This window comes from Pinus tabuliformis, chromosome 1_2 (genome assembly GCF_031772625.1).
Source record: "Pinus tabuliformis cultivar Carrire ecotype Pingquan chromosome 1_2, CPIR1, whole genome shotgun sequence".
Taxonomy (NCBI): Eukaryota; Viridiplantae; Streptophyta; class Pinopsida; order Pinales; family Pinaceae; genus Pinus; species Pinus tabuliformis.
This window is the reverse complement of record NC_142298.1, coordinates 984942713-984948712: the sequence shown is the minus strand read 5'-3', so window position 1 is coordinate 984948712 and position 6000 is coordinate 984942713.

Sequence of the window (6000 nt, the reverse complement as noted above, 5' to 3'; positions counted from 1 at the left end):
TATTCACATAAAATAAATGAACACAAGACTTAAACAAACAAACAAGCAACAAAAGAAAAGACTATTTACACAATGTATGGCATAGCCCCATATTTTCATTGAAAATATTGCTTCAAGTCTTTTCCATTGATAGGGAGAGAGTCAATCTTCCCGTCAAGTGATTGAAGATGATATGTGTGTTGGCCAAGTTTTTTGTGCATCGTGAATGGCCCAATCGAAAGGCACTGAAAATTAGTATGTTTTCCTTTTTCCTCATGGGATTTGTCCCACTTTATGGCTAAGTCAACCACACTAAAGTTACTTTCCCTGTAGACTTATTCTCGAATGACCTCTTGATACGACTCTGGTGAAGTGAATTTTTTTATTTAGATTTCAACCTTTCTTCCTATAGCTTATGGAGTGTGTCCATCCTACGCTGAACTAACAAATATGGCTTTCATTGGGATTATTTTGATAGTTGGAGAGTGGGCAAGTATATGTTTTTCAGGAGAATGACTTATTTTCCATACAATAGGAAGTAAGGGGTGGTGTTCAGGGAAGGTTTTGGCGTGACTTAGTCAGCCCATAAGGAATTCACCAAAAGAAAAGTGTCAATTTCGTTGTTCAAAGAATATTGTCTTTTTGATCATGTATATAAGATTCTTGTTTGTGGATTCATCAAGACCATTCCCTTGTAGATAATAATTAGCTCAATGTTTCAATATGATACCATTTTCCAATGGAAAATAATAGTCTTAACGATGAAAAGTATGTTGCATTTTCTAAAAATAAGTGATGTGGGAACAATGAACCTGGAAATGATGTTATGTTGTAGAAAGGTAATGACCTCCTGATCATTCACCTTTTTGAGTGGAACTACTTTTGTCGACCGCATGAAATAATTTGTAGCAGTTAAGATGTAGTGGTTCTTCTTTGACGAGTGCTGGAAAATTTCCCCAATAATGTCCAATCCCCACTGTTGAAAAGGTTATTCCACTACAATGGAATGCAATGGGGTGGCTGACTTCTTGTTTCTACTGGCACACCTTGTACAGACCATACACTTGTGGGTGTAAGCATGACCATCTTTGAATAATTTGGTCTAGTAAAAGTCAACCCGCTTAACGTTATGTGTTGTAGTGTTTCCTTGAAAGTGTCCCCTAATTGGTCAATCGTGGAGATGAAACAATACCTTTTATGAATCATGTTCCTCCAAACACCTGAGAAGTACTCCGTTGTGGTGCCTTTCGAACATCACCCCATGCATAAACTAATAAGATAATTCTTTAAGTTGGAGTGCCCTCTTCTGTCGTACAGAAAAGTTAGAGGGCATTGTGTCATGCTCAAGGTATTGGCGCACATCCATCTACCAAGAGTTTATTCTTATAGTGGGGGAGGATGGCTCAATGTTATACATCTCAATCCCTTGATCCCATCGTAAGAGCTCTTATTCTTCATCTTTCACATTTACTTCTTTAAATGCTAGTTGGCAAAGACCATGGCCCTCGATTGTGCGAACTGGCTTGATTTCTAGAACATACTGTTGTAACTCGATCATCCAGTTTTATCTCCTTTCACCCAACTCTCATTGAACAAGCAGTGATCTAACTTTTGGGTGCAGGAGAAATATGGAACAGTGGTTCTTCAATAATACGGCCTAAAATTCTTTACTGCCTTGTATATTGCCTACGCTTGTTTGTCCATGGTGGGGTAGTTAAGCTTTGGTCCTTCTAGACTCGTTCTCATGAAGGAGATAGGCTGCTCATTATTCAATTTATCCATTTGAGTGAGTAAAGCAGCAAGAGAGCTATCAGAAGAAAAAGTGCAGAGAAATAAATATTTACTGAAGTATGGACTATACAATGTGGGTGCTTCTACTATAGCCTGCTTAATATGGGAAAATGTGTCCTTTTTCCTTTTATTCCATTTCTAGACTACACCCTTCTTCACTATCTCCTATGTGGGTTTGAAAATATGGGCATAGTGAGAGATAAACTTGTGGTGGAAGTTGATATTCCCCAAGGAAGACTCCGTGACTTTCTTATTCATTGGGAATGGAATTTGCATGATTTTCCTGATCCTCTCCAGGTATACCTTAATCCCACTCCTCGCAATAATGTGGCCCAAGAGATTATCCTCGGACACTGTGAAAGTAATTTTCTTGGGATTTAAGGATATCTCGTACTTGTGACATCGCTAAAAAATATTCTTAAAGTGCCATAGGTGGTCTGACCTCTATTTGGATAATATTATTACATCGTCAAGATAGACCACTATGCTATGCCCAATGAGTCTGTAGAAAGTGTTTTCCATAGCACGTTGGAATGTTGCACCAACATTGATTAGACCAAATGGCATTCATCGGAACACGAACATGCCCCACTTCATTATGAACGCGGTTTGAGTATGTTAGGCTCCGTAACAAGAACCTGGTTATATCCAAAATATCCATCTAACAAAGAAAACATTTCAGACCCTCATACTCTTTGCAATATTTGTTCCATGGAAGGCACGGGGTAGTTGTCTTTATTTGAGGCATGATTGAGATTTCACAAATCTATGCACAGGAAAATCTCCCTATACTTCTTCCTTAGAGTGACCAAATTTGACACCCACGTCGAGTGCCACACTCTGTATATGATCCGAACATCTAACAATTTTCTCAACTCCTTCTGAATAAGAGGCTGAAGTGTTGGATATACTTTCCTTAGCTTTCATTGGAATGGCTCGGCCCCTTCCTTAACTGGTGTAACATGTTGGATGATTCATGGGTCATATGTCTTGATTTCATTGTACGTTCGTCGTTCATGTGAATACATCACAGTACTACTTAAATAAGCAGATGAAGGCTTGTCACTCTTGTGGTGTGCAACAAGTACCGAGATTGACATATTTTGAATCCTTAATTGTTCCCAAGTTAATCTTATTGTGCGACAACGTGGAACTATGGGTTTTGGCATTAACAGGTCCTTGGAAGCAATTTTGCAGGTCATACATCGTTTCCACTGATACCACACCCTTGGGGATGAGGTTTCCTTACTTGCATTGGTTTGATCCTGCAAAGATTATTGTCCTTATCCTCATCGATCATTGCATCTTTTAATACATCAAGATTCACCATAAAACACAATATCTGTTGGTCATCATATAAAATGTGCAAATTAGTAATATTATCAGGGACAGAAGGCTTATAAAAAATTTCAATAGAAAAATCGTCCCTCAATGGTGACATCCTAACAGCAATGTTTGCTACCGCATCTGTCGTTGTGTTACACATTCTTGAAACAACAATAATGTTAAAATCTTGGAAATATGAAATAAGATGCCATACCTCTTGTTGATAAATTCTAAGGTGAGGTGAAACACAATGTCTAATGTTACATACTTTTCGCACCACAATTTATGAGTCACCTACCACTTTCAAGATGGCAATGTTGAGGCCAATGGCTCTTTGCATGTCCAAGATGAGTTCTTCGTACTTTGCAATGCTATTCGTGCAATCAAATTCCAAGCAGCTAGAGATCAAATGCTTTCTCTACAGTGGGTCTGTTAAAACAAAACTAACTCCAGACCCCTCCTACATTTTGGAACCATCAAATTACATAGGTCAAACATCATATGTACAAGGACGGTGAACTGCACTACTATTAGTACCGCTACCACTAACTGTACAAAGTTCATTATCATTAGTTGGACAGGGAAGGAGATCCAACTATGTATCTAGTGGAACTAGGAATGGTTGTGCAAGATAACACCCCAGTTGAGTATCAAGGAATCAATTGCTGAAATGTAATTTTGTGAAAGCCATTTGTTCATTATGCCCGTTCAAGGGAGTGATAGTGTGTTTCATCTATCTCTCTGATTCTACATAGATCTGATTATTTCTTTCCCTATACGGAAGCCATAAGTGTGATTGGTCTGTAATCCAGATTTAAACAGGAACGCAACAAATTATAGAGATAACCATAAACACAGAGATGTAGCAGAAACAATACTTCATTTCATTAATGTAAAATACTGAAATATGCTTACAAACATAAATGGAAATAAACTAGCTAGGGCGATGGTAGCTTATCTCTAAGAAGAGATGTGGTGGCTACATGCCTCTGAACTGTATTACAATGAGGCTCAAAGGCCTATTTATTGTTGAGAAACAATGGAAAACCCTAAACATCCAAAAACCTAACCCTACAAGATGAAATGCCAAACTGTGGGCCCCGTTTGGGTAAATTGGTACATCAACTTCCCGGGGTCGTAATTTTGGCATACGATCTCAGTTTGACGCACAAAATATCTCGTTAGAAAGATCTATCTGAGAAATACAACTTTGCAAAGAGAAACATCAGTCCATGGACCCATGTTTCTCCTTGTTTTCCCAAAAAATGTCATTTAGGGCCTCAAAATGGCTCCAAAAGTTCAGGACCCAAAAATTGCTAAAAATAGTAAACTCTGCTACAAATAAGGAAACTGAAAAGCTGAAAGGAACAATGGTGGTGGTCCAAGTGGACTTGGCAGATTGCCACCAATATCCACATGGATCATTCCTCCCCCCTTAGAGAGCAATGGTCCCCATTGCGTTGAGTTCCTCCATGAGATGAGGAAACTTCTGCTGAACTTGGTCCCTAGTGAGCCACTTGCCCTGGTGAAGGAGTTGGCCTGCTTTGACAACTCGATACAGTTGTATATTTTACTGGTGAGTGTGCTTGATATGTGTATCCATGATTTGATCAGTTGTAGCTTGTTCCATGTAATCTGGATTTAACTGTGTGGATGTGAATTGTTCTGCAATGTCAGATGTGTCTAGTAATGTGGAAAGTATGGTCGAAGGTGGTCCACATTGAACACTCGGTGTAGGCCAAGGAATGGGGAATGTTGAGATCAAATGCATTGTCTCCCACATCCTTGGTAATGGTGTAAGGACCATATCAAAGTGGTTTAAGTTTCCGATAGGCTCTGGTAAGTCATTCCTTTTGCAAATGCAACTAGACTTTGTCGCCCACCTGAAACATATGTGGCACGTGATGTTGATCATGTCGCTGCTTGTACTTGGCATTTAATTTTTCCAAAATGTCATGGACCTACTGGCGAGTATGTTGGATGTGCTTAATGAAGCTGTTTGCCTTATCTGTTTTGGACTGGACATGAGCTGAATCTACGTGAGTCGCTGCAGATGGCATGGCCACATCAATGGGACATAGTGACTGGAATCCCAAGCCCACCTGAAAAGGGTTGTGGCCAGTCGAGCTATGGAGAGCCCAGTTGTAGTTATGCTGAACATAGGGGAGGCTCTCATCCCATGTGTACGGATGCTTTGAGTTGCACATGCACAAAATGTGTACGATCGTCCTATTGACAACCTCTGTCTGGCCATTAGTTTGAGGATGGAAGGCTGTGGACTTAGTGAGTTTGGTGTCCAGCATCGGCCAGAGACTGGACCAAAATGTACTAAGGAACCTGCTATCTCGATCTGAGATGATATACTGTGTGATCCTAAAGTGTACGCACACTCGTTCAAAGAAGAGTTTAATAGTGTCTTCTGCTATGATATTCTTCTTGCAGGCTGCCATAATAGCCATCTTCAAGAACCTGTCGATGACCACAAAAACATAATTGTTTCCATGCTTAGTGGAAGGAAGTCCTGACATGTAATCCATGGAGATGGATTCCCAAGGTCGACTAGGGTTAGGCAACGGGGTATAGAGGCCTTGCTTCTTGATGGTCGGTTTGGCAATGGCGCAGGAAGTGCTCGATCTGATGTACTTCCTGACATCCTATTGAATATTCAGCCAATATAAATAATTATGCAGTATTGCCATCATTTTCTTGACCACAAAATGCCCAGCAGCTCGATTGTAGTGTGCATCCCAAATCATCTTGGCACGCTCCCTTGAAGGAACACAAAGGTGACCCAGGTCACATAACAGGGCGTCCTGAAGGTGAAAATCTGGAACATGCTGACCCTCCAGGAGTGTCTGGTATGTGTGGCCGAATTCTGGGTCGCTTTTGTAGAGAAGTGGCTAG